At 33.0% G+C, this 17,837-nt stretch overlaps 1 protein-coding gene and 8 non-coding genes across 18 annotated transcripts in view; all 9 read left to right on the forward strand.

Moving 5' to 3' along the window:
* The window catches only part of LOC131623970 (uncharacterized), a 43,666-nt gene extending 33,572 nt beyond the window's left edge, over nt 1-10,094 (forward strand). For 5 of the 10 annotated variants that reach the window (XR_009290386.1, XR_009290381.1, XR_009290382.1 and 2 more), the window contains 6 exons: nt 61-933; nt 1,118-1,248; nt 8,676-8,784; nt 8,884-9,065; nt 9,243-9,373; nt 9,540-10,094. The gene's annotated coding sequence lies outside the window, so the exon portion shown is untranslated. Of the gene's footprint in view, nt 1-54; nt 934-1,029; nt 1,249-3,782; nt 3,956-8,675; nt 8,785-8,883; nt 9,066-9,242; nt 9,374-9,539 lie in introns of those variants that run through there. The other 5 variants (XR_009290385.1, XR_009290383.1, XR_009290384.1 and 2 more) reach the window with 5 other exon arrangements.
* Nucleotides 3,819-3,903, forward strand: LOC131623995 (small nucleolar RNA snoR14). Its single transcript, XR_009290410.1, has one exon. It is a non-coding gene; the product is annotated as a small nucleolar RNA snoR14 (small nucleolar RNA).
* Nucleotides 3,986-4,079, forward strand: LOC131623987 (small nucleolar RNA Z101). The gene has a single exon (XR_009290403.1). It is a non-coding gene; the product is annotated as a small nucleolar RNA Z101 (small nucleolar RNA).
* Nucleotides 6,403-6,487, forward strand: LOC131623994 (small nucleolar RNA snoR14). Its single transcript, XR_009290409.1, has one exon. It is a non-coding gene; the product is annotated as a small nucleolar RNA snoR14 (small nucleolar RNA).
* Nucleotides 6,580-6,673, forward strand: LOC131623976 (small nucleolar RNA Z101). The gene has a single exon (XR_009290393.1). It is a non-coding gene; the product is annotated as a small nucleolar RNA Z101 (small nucleolar RNA).
* Nucleotides 8,712-8,795, forward strand: LOC131623992 (small nucleolar RNA snoR14). Its single transcript, XR_009290408.1, has one exon. It is a non-coding gene; the product is annotated as a small nucleolar RNA snoR14 (small nucleolar RNA).
* Nucleotides 10,095-13,906: 3,812 nt separating the features above from the next.
* On the forward strand, nt 13,907-14,000 carry LOC131623981 (small nucleolar RNA Z101). The gene has a single exon (XR_009290397.1). It is a non-coding gene; the product is annotated as a small nucleolar RNA Z101 (small nucleolar RNA).
* Nucleotides 14,001-17,186: 3,186 nt separating this feature from the next.
* On the forward strand, nt 17,187-17,271 carry LOC131623996 (small nucleolar RNA snoR14). Its single transcript, XR_009290411.1, has one exon. It is a non-coding gene; the product is annotated as a small nucleolar RNA snoR14 (small nucleolar RNA).
* Nucleotides 17,272-17,459: 188 nt separating this feature from the next.
* On the forward strand, nt 17,460-17,550 carry LOC131623979 (small nucleolar RNA Z101). The gene has a single exon (XR_009290395.1). It is a non-coding gene; the product is annotated as a small nucleolar RNA Z101 (small nucleolar RNA).
* Nucleotides 17,551-17,837: the final 287 nt, after the last annotated feature.

Below are 17,837 nucleotides of genomic sequence, written 5' to 3' on the forward strand. Positions count from 1 at the left end.
CTCTGTGAGGTATTATTTCTAATCTTGAGTCTCTCTTTAAAATTTTCTTATGAGGTGAAGGATTGGAAAAAGGTGTGCTGTTGTGAACGTTTTGCGTCACTCAAAGCTCCCAGATCGAGATGAAATCGACTCATAATGAAAGCCGTAGTGCCAATGTGATGCAGATGTCGACGATAAAGTTTGTTAGGGCATATATGTGAGTGGAGGTGAGATATGAATCACCATGTTAATACTACTGGTACCGCCATTTGGAAGATAAGTATTTCTCACACATTCTATTGATCGAGCATGATTAACTATTGTTTGTTTACAAGGCTTTGTTTGGTGATCTAATGTCATATAACTCAACTTACAATGTGTATGTGTTATCTATATGTTGTGGTGTCTATTTCTGTATGTCTTACAATGCATTTTGATTTTAGAGTTATATTTGGAAGATTGTGAAAATTGTTGGGACAAATTAACACTGCTATGATTTGAAAAGAAATTGAAGATGACACTAACAGGATGGCTGGGAAATCAAATCAAATATCTCCTACCGCCATTTGGAAGATAAGTATTTCTCACACATTCTATTGATCGAGTATGATTAACTATTGTTTGTTTACAAGGCTTTGTTTGGTGATCTAATGTCATATAACTCAACTTACAATGTGTATGTGTTATCTATATGTTGTGGTGTCTATTTCTGTATGTCTTACAATGCATTTTGATTTTAGAGTTACATTTGGAAGATTGTGAAAATTGTTGGGACAAATTACCATGGCTATGATTCGAAAAGAAATTGAAGATGACACTAACAGATGGCTGGGAAATCAAATCAAATATCTCCTGTCTCTATTCATCTCAGCATCTACCTGCCAAGTGTTGTCAATTTGATGCCGGTAGATCTGCATGTTTTAGCAAAGGTCGCAGTAGAGGGACAACCAGAAGGTAGTGACATCTAATGCTATCAAAATTCTTAAACAAATTGATCCTGCTGGTGAAAGAACAGTTGGTGTAACATGAATACGCTATTATATGTTGCAGGTTGTTTATATCAGGATAGTGGGTGAACTGATACGCTATTTGTATGACGTGGTTATGATGTTTGATTACTACTTTTAAATGTTTACAGTGAGTATTCGTGATGACAACGACTACATATCGAGTCTCATAGGAGGAGAACTAAAGATTGCAATGATCGGAGATGACAAGTCAAGCTCTAATGTCATCGTAAAAGAGTCGGATTGAAAATAACAATGACAGGTCAGCGTTTCTTTTGCTTTTGCTTCTCGAATATGAATGGAAGTGTGTCATCCTATGTTCCAATTACAATAGCTTCAGATGATGGAGTATCGAGGTGTCTTGGAATTGGCTAAAGTATAAAGCTCTTAGATTTAATTACCCTATTGTTAATTGGATATTAAATCCATTTGGTTGCTTACAAACTTACAATGTTGATGGAGTATCGAGATCAATTCTAAAAAATTACTGATCGTCAATATGTCTGTTTGGTCGGAGTAAGTGTTTGAATTATTAAGTAATTCTCATATTTATTTGTGTGGTTAGTTAGGATGCTAGTTGGTGTTGGTTTTATCATCAACCTTGGTTGGTGGAGCTTATTCGGGACATGACCTGCTAACTATTTATTTGGATAATCTTTGAAAGGAGCATTTTTATCTTTGCTGTAGTGCATAATAGCCTTTTTTTTCTTTGGCTAATGTTCTGTTTTTCTGTTTGGGGAATAAGAGGCGTGTAAGGGCGGACAAGTTGTAACTCATATTTTGTTTTGCTTTTGGGAGTAGTATCTCATGCATGAGATTAGTAATGTTACCGCCTTTTCAAGAAAAATATTGATATCCAATCAATATCCACCCAAAATATTGGTATGAAACGCATTATGCATTATGAAGTTTTCAATTATTTCATAAGTCTATCTAGAGACAAAAAGAGGGAAAGACCAGAATTTTGAATTTAAATGCATTAGAGATGAAGATAATGATGTTCTCATAGCTGAACTTAGAGAGAAGGAAATAAGAAAAGTTTGGGATTCTGAGAGTTTGAAGTTCTTTGATTCATAGCATAAATTTCAGTTTTATTAATGAGCTTTAGGATGTAATTAAAGCAGACTTTCATATTCATTGTTGAATTTAATTCAAATGGCATAAGAGTGCGTGGAGCTATTAATGCTTTTTAGTATTGAATCCAAAGATAAAGAATATAGTGAAGCTAAGCCAATTTCTTTAATTGGCAGCATCTAGAAAGTGAAGCTAGGCCAATATCTTTAATTGGCAGCATCTAGAAATTCTTATTAATGTTATATGCAAATAGATTGAAGGTGGCTGATACAAAAGCTAATTTGCAATTCGCCAAATGCCAAATAGGAGGAAAAAACAAGTATGACCCCTGATTCGCAATTCGCCGAAGGCCAAATAGGAGGAAAAAAAGATGTTTAAAGTGGATTTTGAAAAAGCATATGATTTGTCGACTTGAAATAGTCCTAAAACTCTATGATATTTATTTGTTTTATTTTTATTAATCCATCTAATCTAAATTGACCGTATCATTAAACTTATCACCGTACTAGAATGAATTTGTCATTGCTACATGAATCACTTGATTTGCGATAGAACTATATTATATTATTATTATTATTGTCCCTTCATTGGTATTAAATCCGTTGGTTGTGCAAGATATTGTGTTCTAATTTTAAAAATCTTTTTGGTTATTCCAAGGGGCTACGTTAATTTGTTAAAATAGTAAGTGCCTGGCCAAAGTAAAATGAGATTCGTAAGACTAATCAGGACGATCATGGTTTTGATTAATTGGTTTGGATTAATTGCGGTTGGAAAAAGGCTGCTATGGAGTAAATTGATGGAGTTGATCAAATCAAAAACATTTCTAATGGGAATTCGGTGACGCATAACTATTCTAATGGGAAAATAATGTGTAGAGCTAAGAATGCGTTTTTAGCATTGACTCCAAAGATTGAGAATTCTGTGACACTAAACTATTCTACTGGCAAAATAGTAAGTAAAGCTAATAATGCTTTTTTAGAATTGATTCTAAAGATTGAGAATTCGGTGACGCTAAACTATTCTAATGGCAAAATAGTGTGTAGATTTAATAATGCATTTTTAGCATTGATTCCAAAGATTGAGAATTCGGTGACGCTAAACTATTCTAATGGGAAAATAGTGTGTAGAGCTAATAATGCGTTTTTAGCATTGATTCCAAAGATTGAGAGAATTTGGTGACGCTAAACTCTTCTAATGGAAAAATAGTGTGTAGTGCTAATAATTCTTTTTTAGCAATGATTCCAAAGATTGAGAATTCTGTGACACTAAACTATTCTAATGGCAAAATAACGTGTAGAGCTAATAATGCGTTTTTAATATTGATTCCAAAGATTGAGAGTTCGGTGAATCTAAACTATTCTAATGGCAAAATAGTGTGTAGAGCTAAGAATGCATTTTTAGCATTGATTCCAACGATTGAGAATTTGGTGACGCTAAACTATTCTAATGGAAAAATAATGTGTAGTGCTAATAATTCTTTTTTAGCAATGATTCCAAAAATTGAGAATTCTGTGACCTTAAACTATTCTATTGGCAAAATAGCATGTAGAGCTAATAATGCGTTTTTAATATTGATTCCAAAGATTGAGAGTTCGGTGAAGCGAAACTATTCTAATGGCAAAATACTGTGTAGAGCTAGTGGCAAAAATTTCTAATTTGTTTATCTATATGTGGCATTTGTATTTTAAGATGACATGAGATTATTGTTGTCTAATGTTGCAGAGTTGACAAGTGATAATACATAGAGGGAAAAGAAAAGCTATATGATGATAAAATTTTTTTTGTCTGTCAATCCACTAATATTCATTGATATAATTCATGAATCCCGACAAGTTCTAATCGCTTTCACATTTCCCTCTTGCTTGATTTCTTGAGTTTCTCGATTTGTTGATTAAATTATTTATGGTTTTTGAATAGTTATCAGAATTGGGCAAATGATGAATCTTAAATGGTGTAAATGGGTAATTCGCATCTAAATATCGTTGATGTTAAAATCACCTTGGATAACTGATGCCCTAAATTCTATTGATTTTTATGTTTGTTAACTTGTTTCTCTATTTTGTTCTCTATTTTTTTGGATCCATCTAATCTATAATGATTTAGCATTAAAATTATCATCGTACTAGAATGAATTGTTCATTGCTACATGGTTGGATCACTTGATTTGTGATTGAATTATATTATTATTGCCTCTTCATTAGCACTAATGACACTGTCATAGTTGAATTTAGAAAGGAGGTAATAGAAATGTTGGTTATGATTGCAAGAGATCTAAGAATCCTGACCCGAATAAAATAAATTTCAAGTTTAGTAAGTAGTTTTGGGAAAGCGTATTTTCACATTTTCATTGCTGAATTTCAATTTAATGTCAAAATAGTGTGTAGAGCTAATAATGCTTTTTTAGCATTGATACCAAAGATTGAGAATTTGGTGACGCTAAACTATTCTAATGGCAAAATCGTGTGTAGAGCTAATAATGCTTTTTTAGCATTGATTCCAAAGATTGAGAATTCGGTGACGCTAAACTATTCTAATGGCAAAATAGTGTGTAGAAGCTAATAATGCTTTTTTTAGCATTGATTCCAAATATTAAGAATTCGGGGACGCTAAACTATTCTAATGGCAAAATAGTGTGTAGAGCTAATAATGCTTTTTTAGCATTGATTCCAAAGATTGAGAATTCGGTGACGCTAAACTATTCTAATGGCAAAATCGCGTGTAGAGCTAATAATGCTTTTTTAGCATTGATTCCAAAGATTGAGAATTCGGTGACGCTAAACTATTCTAATGGAAAAATAGTGTGTAGAGCTAATAATGCGTTTTTAGCATTGATACCAAAGATTGAGAATTCGGTGACGCTAAACTATTCTAATGGAAAAATAGTGTGTAGAGCTAATAATGCTTTTTTAGCATTGATTCCAAAGATTGAGAATTCGATGATGCTAAACTATTCTAATGTTAAAATCGTGTGTAGAGCTAATAACGCTTTTTTAGCATTGATTCCAAAGATTGAGAATTCCGTGACGCTAAACTATTCTAATGGCAAAATCGTGTGTAGAGCTAATAATGTTTTTTTAGCATTGATTCCAAAGATTGAGAATTCGGTGACCCTAAACTATTCTAATTGCAAAATTGTGTGTAGAGCTAATAATGCTTTTTTAGCATTGATTCCAAAGATTGAGAATTCGGTGACGCTAAACTATTCTAATGGCAAAATCGCGTGTAGAGCTAATAATGCTTTTTTAGCATTGATTCCAAAGATTGAGAATTCGGTGACGCTAAACTATTCTAATGGAAAAATAGTGTGTAGAGCTAATAATGCGTTTTTAGCATTGATACCAAAGATTGAGAATTCGGTGACGCTAAACTATTCTAATGGAAAAATAGTGTGTAGAGCTAATAATGCTTTTTTAGCATTGATTCCAAAGATTTAGAATTCGATGATGCTAAACTATTCTAATGTTAAAATCGTGTGTAGAGCTAATAATGCTTTTTTAGCATTGATTCCAAAGATTGAGAATTCCGTGACGCTAAACTATTCTAATGGCAAAATCGTGTGTAGAGCTAATAATGCTTTTTTAGCATTGATTCCAAAGATTGAGAATTCGGTGACCCTAAACTATTCTAATGGCAAAATCGTGTGTAGAGCTAATAATGCTTTTTTAGCATTGATTCCAAAGATTGAGAATTCTGTGTCGCTAAACTATTCTAATGGGAAAATAGTGTGTAGAGCTAATAATGCTTTTTTAGCATTGATTCCAAAGATTGAGAATTCGGTGACGCTAAACAATTCTAGTGGCAAAATCATGTGTAGAGCTAATAATGCTTTTTTAGCATTGATTCCAAAGATTGAGAATTCGGTGACGCTAAACTATTCTAGTGGCAAAATCGCGTGTAGAGTTAAAAATGCTTTTTTAGCATTGATTCCAAAGATTGAGAATTCGGTGACGCTAAACTATTCTTACGGCAAAATCGTGTGTAGAGCTAATAATGCTCTTTTAGCATTGATTCTAAAGATTGAGAATTTTGTGTCGCTAAACTGTTCTAATGGGAAAATAGTGTGTAGAGCTAATAATGCTTTTTTTGCATTGATTACTAAGATTCGGAGTTCGGTGACGCTAAACTATTCTAATGGCAAAATAGTATGTAGAATTGAGAACAAAAAAGGCTTTTATTAAGGCATTGGTGATTGATTCATTTGGCTGAGAAAGTTGAATTATTCATTTCATTTGACTGGTTTTCTTGTAAAATCATGTGGCAATTGAATTTTAAGGTGACCTGAGATTATAGTTGTCTAATGTTGCAGAGTTGACAAGTGATAATACATAGAGGGAAAAGAAAAGCGAAGTGATAACAAAAATTGATTTGTGTGTCAATCCAGTGATATTCTTTGATGTAATTCATGAATCCCGACAGGTTCTAATTGCTTTCATATTTCCCTCACTTGCTTGATTTCTTGATTTCTTGAGTTTCTCGATTTGTTGAATAAATTATTTATGGTTTTTGAATTGTTATCAGAATTAGGCAAATGATGAATCTGAAATGGTGTAAATGGGTAATTTGCATCTGAATATTGTTGATGTTAATATCACCTTGGATGACTGATGCCCTAAATTCTATGGATTTTTATGTTTGTTAGTTTGTTTCTGTGTTTTGTTCTCTGATTTTTTGGATCCATTTATTCTAAAATGACTTCAGCATTAAAATTATCATCGTACTAGAATGAATTGGTCATTGCTACATGGATGGATCACTTGATTTGTGATTGAAATATATTATTATTGTCCCTTCATTGGCACTAATGACACTGTCATAGTTGAATTTAGGAAGGAGGTAATAGAAATGTTGTTTGTTATTGCGAGAGATCGACGAATTCTGACCCAAATAACATAAATTTCAAGTTTATTAAGTAGTTTTGGGAAATTGTAGTTTCACATATTCATTGCTGAATTTCATTTTAATGGCAAAATCGTGTGTAGAGCTAATAATGATTTTTTAGCATTGATTCCAAAGATTGAGAATTCGGTGACGCTAAACTATTCTAATGGCAAAATCGTGTGTAGAGCTTATAATGCTTTTTTAGCATTGATTCCAGAGATTGAGAATTCGGTGACGCTAAACTATTCTAATAGCAAAATAGTATGTAGAGCTAATAATATTTTTTTAGCATTGATTCCACAGATTGAGAATTCTGTGGCGCTAAACTATTCTAATGGGAAAATAGTGTGTAGAGCTAATAATGCGTTTTTAGCATTGGTTCCCTAGATTGAGAATTCGGTGAAGCTAAACTATTCTAATGGCAAAATAGTGTGTAGAGCTAATAATGTGTTTTTAGCATTGATTCAAAAGATTGAGAATTCTGTGGCGCTAAACTATTCTAATGGGAAAATAGTGTGTAGAGCTAATAATGCGTTTTTTGCATTGATTCCAAAGATTGAGAATTTGATGAAGCTAAACTATTTTAGGTCGATATGTTTAATTGGCAGCATGTGGCTAAAAAAGTTATCTTTGATTTACAATTTGCGGTCTTAAAGGGCCGACATATGGTAGATGGAATACTCATAGCAAATGAGTTAGTAAATGATATTCAAAGTGGATTTAAAAAAAGTATATGATTTTGTGGATTGGAAATATTTGGACTTTGACAGGATTTAACGTTAAATGGAGATGCTGGATTTTAGAGTGTCTTTGATCATCAACTATTTTTGCGTTGGTCAATGGAAGTCTCACAAAAACAAAATCCGATGATGGTAAAGGTCTATCGCCTTTTTATATTTTTGAGTGTTTAGTTCCATAGAGGTGATGTTCACTTCTTACATATGCAGTATGCAAATGATATCTTAATTGTGGGAAAAAGTTGGCAACACATGAGGGCCATGATGGCAAATCAAATTTTAAGGTTGGAAATACTTGGATGTTTCTGATGGTTGTAATCATAGAAGAAAGAAGTTATTGAAGTTGGTGATTAATATAGTGTCAGGATGATTGTCCAAGTGGAATAATTAGTGCTTATCTACATGTGGCCGAATCATCATTCTAAACTTTGTTATACACATTACCGGTCTATTTCATTTCTTTCTTTAAAGCTCTGTTAGATATTATTTCTAATTTGAGTCTCTCTTTAAAAATTTCTCGTGGGTTGGAAGATTGGAAAACATACAAATAATTCTAGGGTGTTCAAAATTCAAGGGTGTTCAACCTAACTCTATTAAGAAAGTGTGTGGGTTAAGGTTTTAAAAAGTAAATATGGTGAAATATTTGGTAAAGTGAGTAAAATTGAGAGAATGAGGTCAGCTTGGTAGCAGGACATAAACATGGTAGAAAGTGGGTCGTGGGACTTCAAATTAAATTGGTTCTTTGAAAGGATGTGCATGAAATTAGGAAGTGGAGTTGAATCACATTTTTGGACTCCTTGGATAAAAGGAATAATCTTGAAAAATAGGTTAGTGTTACTGTTTGATTTATAATCTAGAAAAAAAGGCTTCATTTAAGGCATTGGTGATTCATTTGACTGAGATTGTAGAATTATTTATATCATTTGACTGGTTTTCTTGTAAAATCATGTGGCAATTGTATTTTAAGGGGACATGAGATTATAGTTGTCTAATGTTGCAGAGTTGGCAAGTGATAATACATAGAGCGAAAAGAAAAGCAATATGATGATAGAAATTCATTGTCTGTCAATCCACTGATATTCTTAGATGTAATTCATGAATCCCGACAGGTTCTGATCGCATTCATATTTCCCTCTTGTGCTTGATTTGTTTATTTCTTGAAGAAAAGAAAGGGCTATATTGAATCTATTGTCATTGTATTTCGTCAGTCCTCTTCCAAATCCAGATAGAGATTCGAGAACATTGCGACTAGTTCGATGAAACTCGCAAGTGCAGTATAGCTCGAGAAATGAGATACATGTCGCGACTGGTTCAAACAAGATGATGCAACACAGAAGCTCGACACAGGATGTGACTATAAATCGGAAGGACTCACAATCTCCAATACCCGGTATGATTCACTATTATTTGTTTACAATGCTTTGTTTGACGATCCGATGTCATATAACTCAACTTACAATGTCTATGTGTTATCTATATGTTGTGGTGTCGATTTCTGTATGTCTTGCAATGCATTTTGATTTTAGAGTTACATTTGGAAGATTGTGAAAATTGTTTGGACTAACAGGATGGCTGGGAAATCAAATCAAATATCTCCTGTCTCTATTCATCTCAGCATCTACCTGCCAAGTGTTGTCAATTTTATGCCGGTAGATCTACCTATTTTAGCAAAGGTCGCAGTAGAGGGACAACCAGAAGGTAGTGACATCTAATGCTATCAAAATTCCTGAACAAATTAATCCTGCTGGTGAACAGTTGGCGTAACATGAATACGCTATTATATGTTGCAGGTTGATTATTCTAGGATAGTGGCTATTTGTATGACGTGGTTATAAGTTTGATTACTACTTTTAAATGTTTGCAGTAAGCATCCGTGATGACAACGACTACATATCGAGTCTCATAGGAGGAGAAATAAAGATTACAATGATCGGAGATGACAAGTGAAACTCTAATGTCATCGTAAAAGAGTCGGATTGAAAAAAACAATGACAGGTCAGCGTTTCTTTTGCTTCTGCTTCTCGAATATGAATAGAAGTGTGTCATCCTATGTTCCAATTACAATAGCTTCAGATGATGGAGTATCGAGGTGACTTGGAATTGGCTAAAGTATAAAGCTCTTAGATTTAATTACCCTATTGTTAATTAGATATTAAATCCATTTGGTTGCTTACAAACTTACAATGTTGATGGGGTATTGAGATCAATTCTAAAATATTACTGATCGTCAATACGTCTGTTTGGTCGTAGTTAGTGTTTGAATTATTAAGTAATTCTCATATTTATTCGTGTGGTTTGTTAGAATGCTACTTGGTGTTGGTTTTTCCATCAACCTTGGTTGGTCGAGCTTATTCGGGACATGACCTGCTAACTATTTTTTTGGATAATCTTTGGAAGGAGCATTTTTATCTTTGCTGTTGTGCATTATAGCCTTTTTTTGTTTGGCTCATGTTCTGTTTTTCTGTTTGGTGAATAAGAGGCGTGTAGGGGTGGACACCTTTTCTTTAATTTAATGTTACCGCCTTTTCAAAAAAAATATTGATATCCAATCAATATCCACCCAAAATATTGGTGTGAAACGCATTATGCATTATGAAGTTTTCAATTATTTCTTAAGTCTATCTAGAGACAAAAAGAGGGAAAGACCAGAATTTTGAATTTAAATGCATTAGAGATGAAGAAAATGATGTTCTCATAGCTGAACTTAGAGACGAGGAAATAAGAAATGATTTCAGTTTTATTAATGAGCTTTTGGATGTAATCAAAACAGACTTTCATATTCATTGTTGAATTTAATTCAAATGGTGTAACAGTGCGTGGATCTATTAATGCTTTTTAGTATTGAATCCAAAGATAAAGAATCTAGTGAAGCTAAGCCAATATCTTTAATTGACAGCATCTAGAAAGTGAAGCTAGGCCAATAACTTTAATTGGCAGCATCTAGAAAATCTTAGTAATGTTATATGCAAATAGATTGAAGGTGGAGGATATAAAAACTATCTCTGATTCGTAAATCGCCAAATACCAAATAGGAGGAAAAAAGAACTGTGATCCCTGATTCGCAATTCGCCGTAGGCCAAATAGGAGGAAAAAAAGATGTTAAAAGTAGAATTTGAAAAAGCATATGAATTTGTCGACTAAAAATAGTCCCAAAAGTCTATGATATTTATTTGTGTTTTGTTTTCTGTTTTTTATCCATCTAATCTAATCTAAATTGGCCGTATCATTAAATTTATCATTGTACCAGAATGAATTTGTCATAGCTGGATCACTTGATTTGCGATAGAATTATATTATATTAATATTATTGTTCCTTCATTGGGATTAAATCCGTTGGTTGTGCAAGATATTGTGTTCTAGTTTTAATCATTTGCTTATTACTTGAAGTCACGGACAACGTTGGATCTAGTTCTAGGATTGGTTTTTTAAAGTCTTTTTGGTTATTTTAAGGGGATCTGTTGATTTTGTTAAAATATTAAGTGGCTGGCCAAAGTAAAATGAGACTTATAAGACTAATCAAGGCGATCATGGTTTTGATTAATTGGTTTGGATTAATCATTGTTGGAAAAATGTTGCTATGGAGTAAATTGATGGAGTTGATCAAATAAAAAACAGGTCAGGTGCTAGATGTTGCGTGATAGAAGATTTTAACAGTTCTTTCACACGTGCCTCTTATATAGAAGAAAATTGATGAGATTAATTGTATAGAAGAAAAATTGATGAGATTAATTGTATAGAAGTAGATGGAACAAAGTAGATAGGGGTTCATGAGATAAAGGATGAAGTTTTTTATTATTTCTCAGGTCTATTTAGATAGGAAAAGAGGAAAAGATTGGTTATGCAGAATTTTGAATTTAAACACATTTGAGATGAAGATAATCATTTTCTCATAGATGAATTTCGTGAAGGAATTAAAGTAGACTTTCATTTGAATGGCAAAATAGTGCATGAAGCTAATCATTTTTTTTAGCATTGATTCCAAAGATAAAAAATTTGGTGAAGCTGGACCGTTTTAGGCCGACATCTTTAACTGGTAGCATGTAGAAAGTTTTAATAAAGCTATTGGCAAATAGATTGGAGATGGTGGCTAAAGTTTTCTTTGATTTGCAAAATTATCTTTGATTTGCAATTCTAATAGATGGTAGGTGGAATACTCGTAGCAAATGAGTTAGTAGATGATGCAAATAGGAGGAAAAAAGAAGTGTTGATGTGTAAAGTGGATTTAAAAAAAGTGTATGATTTTGTGGATTGGAAATATTTGAGAACTTAATGATGGAAAAGAAAAAGGGATTCAACGATAAATGGAAAGGCCATATTTTAGAGTGTCGTCAAACTTCAACTATTTCAGTGTTGGTCATCAGAAGCCTCGCAAAAGAATTTGAAGTTAGTAGAGAACTAAGGCAAGTTGATCCTCTACTGCCTTTCCTATTTTTGAAAGCAGCTGAAGGTTTTAACTTGCTAATGTCAAAAGGAGTAACTTCCTATACATAAGACGAAGTAGTAAATGTGTTAGATTGTAAGGTTTGAACTACAACATTCAAATATTTGGACATTCCTATGGGTGGTTAGGGTGGTAATCATAGATGAAAGGAGTTATGAAAACTGGTGATTGATGCAATATCGAGAAGACTGTCCAAGTGGAATAAATGCCGCTTATCTATTGGTGGTAGAATAGTGTGTAGTGCTAATAATTCTTTTTTAGCAATGGTTCCAAAGATTGAGAATTCTGTGACGCTAAACTATTCTACTGGTAAAATAGTGTGTAGAGCAAATAATGCTTTTTTAGCATTGATTCCAAAGATTGAGGATTCGGTGACGCTAAACTATTCTAATGGGAAAATAGTGTGTAGAGCTAATAATGCATTTTTAGCATTGATTCCAAAGATTGAGAATTTGGTGACACTAAACTATTCTAATGGAAAAATAGTGTGTAGTGCTAATAATTCTTTTTTCGAAATGGTTCCAAAGGTTGAGAATTCTGTGACGCTAAACTATTCTAATGGCAAAATAGCGTGTAGAGCTAATAATGCGTTTTTAATATTGATTCCAAAGAGTGAGAGTTCGGTGAAGCGAAACTATTCTAATGGCAAAATACTGTGTAGAGCTGATGGCAAAACTTTCTAATTTGTTTATCTATATGTGGCATTTGTATTTTAAGATGACATGAGATTATAGTTGTCTAATGTTGCAGAGTTGACAAGTGATAATACATAGAGAGAAAAGAAAAGCTATATGATGATAAAAAATTAATTGTTCTTCCATGTAACTATAGTAATTTGAATTGGTAAAGTTTTTAACTTTATCCTTAAAGTTTAGTATTTTTTTATTTAACTTAATTGGTTTCTGTTTCTGGGGTATTCTTCTGGTGGGAGCTGGTTTTTATGGTAGAAGTACTTGTAATTGGGGTCCATATGTCTCTATTATTAGGTTGTTATCTTTGATTGTTAAAAGGGTACTTGTGTTTTTATTTAATGTAAGGTTCTCTATAGATAAAGACCTACTTATTTTTGTTGCTTCTGATGTTGCAACTGACCCAATCTGACCCAAATTGCAGGTTGGGTGAAAACATCTTTGACCCTTGAATGTTGAATTTCTTACATAGTTATTATGTAACAGCATATGGTTATCTATTATTCTTAGTGAGCAAAGTTATAAATATTAAACAATTTTGTTTCTAGATAGATGTATGAACATTTTGGCCTAGGAACCATTCATTACAGTTCAGGAGTCCTCACTCTGAAAGCTACATTTTACAATGATCAAGTGTATGTTCGGTTTCATGTTTCGAGCACTCAAAATTGATTTTACATATGTAGAATTGATTTTGACATGTTTAGTTAGTAGATTGCAGTTTTAGGTTTGGGCAATTTCAATTTTTCAATGAGTAAGAAATTGTCTGAAAATACATTTATTTTCCATCAAGGGACATAGGTTTTCATTGGTATGACTCTAAATTGACAGTTCATAGTCATAATTATGCAAAAGTGGAATATGAACCTTGAGTTTTGAACTGTTGGAGGATGTGATTCGTTGAGACTTGGTAGCTTTATTATGTATATTTGGAGTTGCCTATAGAGAGAGCAAAAGAGAATAAGCATGGGTTCATACGCATATTGGCGTACAAGCACTAATCGCCAAGTTCTAATCGCTTTCACATTTCCCTCTTGCTTGATTTCTTGAGTTTCTCGATTTGTTGATTAAATTATTTATGGTTTTTGAATAGTTATCAGAATTAGGCAAAAGATGAATCTGAAATGGTGTAAATGGGTAATTCGCATCTAAATATCGTTGATGTTAAAATCACCTTGGATAACTGATGCCCTAAATTCTATTGATTTTTATGTTTGTTAGCTTGTTTCTCTGTTTTGTTCTCTGTTTTTTTGGATCCATCTAATCTATAATGATCTTAGCATTAAAATTATCATCGTACTAGAATGAATTGTTCATTGCTACATGGTTGGATCACTTGATTTGTGATTGAATTATATTATTATAGCCCCTTTATTGGCACTAATGACCCTGTCATAGTTGAATTTAGAAAGGAGGTAATAGAAATGTTGGTTGTGATTGCAAGAGATCTAAGAATCCTGACCCGAATAACATAAATTTCAAGTTTAGTAAGTAGTTTTGGGAAAGCGTATTTTCACATATTCATTGCTGAATTTCAATTTAATGTCAAAATAGTGTGTGGAGCTAATAATGCTTTTTTAGCATTGATACCAAAGATTGTGAAATTGGTGACGCTAAACTATTCTAATGGCAAAATCGTGTGTAGAGCTAATAATGGTTTTTAGCATTGATTCCAAAGATTGAGAATTCGGTGATGCTAAACTATTCTAATGGGAAAATAGTGTGTAGAGCTAATATTGCATTTTTAGCATTGATTCCAAAGATTGAGAATTTGGTGACGCTAAACTATTCTAATGGAAAAATAATGTGTAGTGCTAATAATTCTTTTTTAGCAATGATTCCAAAGATTGAGAATTTGTGACGCTAAACTATTCTAGTGGCAAAATAGCGTGTAGAGCTAATAATGCGTTTTTAATATTGATTCCAAAGATTGAGAGTTCGGTGAAGCTAAACTATTCTAATGGCAAAATAGTGTGTAGAAGCTAATAATGCTTTTTTAGCATTGATTCCAAAGATCGAGAATTCGGTGACGCTAAACTATTCTAATGGCAAAATAGTGTGTAGAGCTAATAATGTTTTTTTTGCATTGATTCCAAAGATTGAGAATTCGGTGACGCTAAACTATTCTAGTGGCAAAACAGTGTGTAGAGCTAATAATGCTTTTTTAGCATTGATTCCAAAGATTGAGAATTCGGTGACGCTAAACTATTCTAATTGCAAAATAGTGTGTAGAGCTAATAATGCTTTTTTAGCATTGATTCCAAAGATTGAGAATTCGGTGACGCTAAATAACTGTTCCTTGATGTTTATTTTGGCAATTGCCTATATTGTAAGAAATTTGTTTACTTAATATGAAAGCAAGATTACTATTTCATTTGGTTTAGTTAACGATAAATCTCGTGTTTTTACCGTTAATTTGAGATCCATTCAGGGTTGGCTCCCCATATGCTTGAAGAAAAGCAGGGACTATATTGAATCTTTCATTCTATTGTCATTGTATTTTGCAGTCCTCTTCCAGATCCAGATAGAGATTCGAGAACATTGCCACTAGTAATCTTGCGAGCTAATTATTACAGAACATATAATAAATATTCATGTACTGTTTGACCTGAGATATTGGTAGGATGAATGCTAAATGTGATTATTTTTGTTGTTTGTAATGGATTTTGATTTTTCCATGGTTACCTGCACATGTGAATAATGGTAGAGAAGATGGATATTAAATGAATTTGGTTCACTTATTGAGTATGTTCAAACAGTTTTTGGGAGAAATCTCCGTCACAGTTTCACTTATCTGGCGTAAATTTTGCATCGTATAATTTAGTCGGTTTGCGAATTGGATCGAGTAATGTGCAGTTGCATAGAGCTGCTGTGAATGTCTCACTCGAAGCTCCCAGATCGGGATGAAATCGGCTCACAATGAAAATCATAGTGCCAATGTGATGCCGATGTCGACAATAGAGTTTGTTAGGTGAGACATGAATCACCATGTTAATAGTGCTGATACCACCATTTGGAAGATAAGTATTTCTCACACATTTTATTGATCGAGTATGATTAACTATTGTTTGTTTACAACGCTTTGTTTGGTGATCTAATGTCACATAACTCAACTTACAATGTGTATGTGTTATCTATATGTTGTGGTGTCTATTTCTGTATGTCTTGCAATGCATTTTGATTTTAGAGTTACATTTGGAAGATTGTTAAAATTGTTGGGACAAATTACCACTGCTATGATTCAAAAAGAAATTGAAGATGACACTAACAGGATGGCTGGGAAATCAAATCAAATATCTCCTGTCTCTATTCATCTCAGCATCTACCTGCCAAGTGTTGTCAATTTGATGCCGATAGATCCGCCCTTGTTTTAGAAAAGGTTGCAGTAGAGGGACAACCAGAAGGTAGTGACATCTAATGCTATCAAAATTCCTAAAAAAATTGATCCTGCTGGTGAAAGAACAGTTGGTGTAACATGAATACGTTATTATATGTTGCAGGTTGTTTCTACCAGGATAGTGGGTGAACCGATACGCTATTTATATGACGTGGTAATGATGTTTGATTACTACTTTTAAATGTTTGCAGTAAGCATCCGTAATGACAACGACTACATATCGAGTTTCATGGGAGAAGAAATGAAGATTGCAATGATCGGAGATGACAAGACAAGCTCTAATGTCATCGTAAAAGAGTTGGATTGAAAATAACAACAACAGGTTAGTGTTTCTTTTGCTTCTGCTTCTCGAATATGAATGGAAATGTGTCATCCTATGTTCCAAACCGGACGTGGAAGTTAAGGTGGTTAAGGTGAATCATGTGTACCAATTACAATAGCTTCAGATCAGTTGCTCTCGCAAATAGTAATAGATTTCTAGGAGTTGTAACCGAGCAGGAAAGTTCACCCACGATGAAACCTGAAGCTGGTATATTCAAGAAACCTGGACCTTGATGGCTTCGGTGATTATGGTACTGTTTTGGGTGAATACTAAGCTAAAAAGATCATATGAAAGCAAGATTACTAGTCTTAGGGATATCGAAAAATCATACAGACTGGGAAGTCTGTTGCAATGTATTGTGTTACATGGAATTGGATCACATTATTTACAACTTTATCACGAAATTGTTATCGGAATTATTTCCCTCCTCTTTCTAAAATCTAAATTTGGTTTTATTTTTGGTAAAGCTTATGTTAGAATGATTTCAAGTTATCCTTACCCGGATTTTTCCAAAGAATTGACTGAGAATGTAGAATTATTCATTTCGTTTGACTGGTTTTCTTGTAAAATTATGTGGCAATTGTATTTTAAAGTGACATGAGATTATAGTTGTCTAATGTTGCAGAGTTGACAAGTGATAGGCACATAGAGGGAAAAGAAAAGCGATATGGTGATAGAAATTCATTTGTCTGTCAATCTACCGGTATTCTTTTATGTAATTCATGAATCCCGACAGGTTCTGATCAATTTCATATTTCCCTTTCTTGCTTGATTTGTTTCCTTAATTCCTTGTGTTTCTTAATTTGGTGATGTAACTTTATCAATTATTTATGGTTTTTGAATTGTTTGCTTGATTTGTTTTCTTAATTTCTTGTGTTTCTTAATTTGGTGATGTAACTTTATCAATTATTTATGGTTTTTGAATTGTTTTCAGAATTCTGCAGATGATGATGAAATTGTGTAAATGGGTAATTTGCATCTGAATTTCATTGATGTTAATATCACCTTAGAGAACTGATGCCCCTAAGTCTATGGGTATATATTTTTGTTAGTTTGTTTATTGTTTTGTTTTCTATTTTTTTGGATCCATCTAATCTAATTATGCATTATGAAGTCTTCAATATTTTTGTTAGTTTGTTTATTGTTTTGTTTTCTGTTTTTTTGGATCCATCTAATCTTATTATGCATTATGAAGTCTTCAATTACTTCTTAGTTCGATCTAGAGACAAAAAGAGGGAAAGACTGATTGCATTATGCATTATGAAGTTTTCAATTATTTCTTAAGTCTATCTAGAGACAAAAAGAGGGAAAGA

The sequence above is a fragment of the Vicia villosa genome, unplaced genomic scaffold (assembly GCF_029867415.1).
Source record: "Vicia villosa cultivar HV-30 ecotype Madison, WI unplaced genomic scaffold, Vvil1.0 ctg.000089F_1_1, whole genome shotgun sequence".
NCBI classification, from domain to species: domain Eukaryota; kingdom Viridiplantae; phylum Streptophyta; class Magnoliopsida; order Fabales; family Fabaceae; genus Vicia; species Vicia villosa.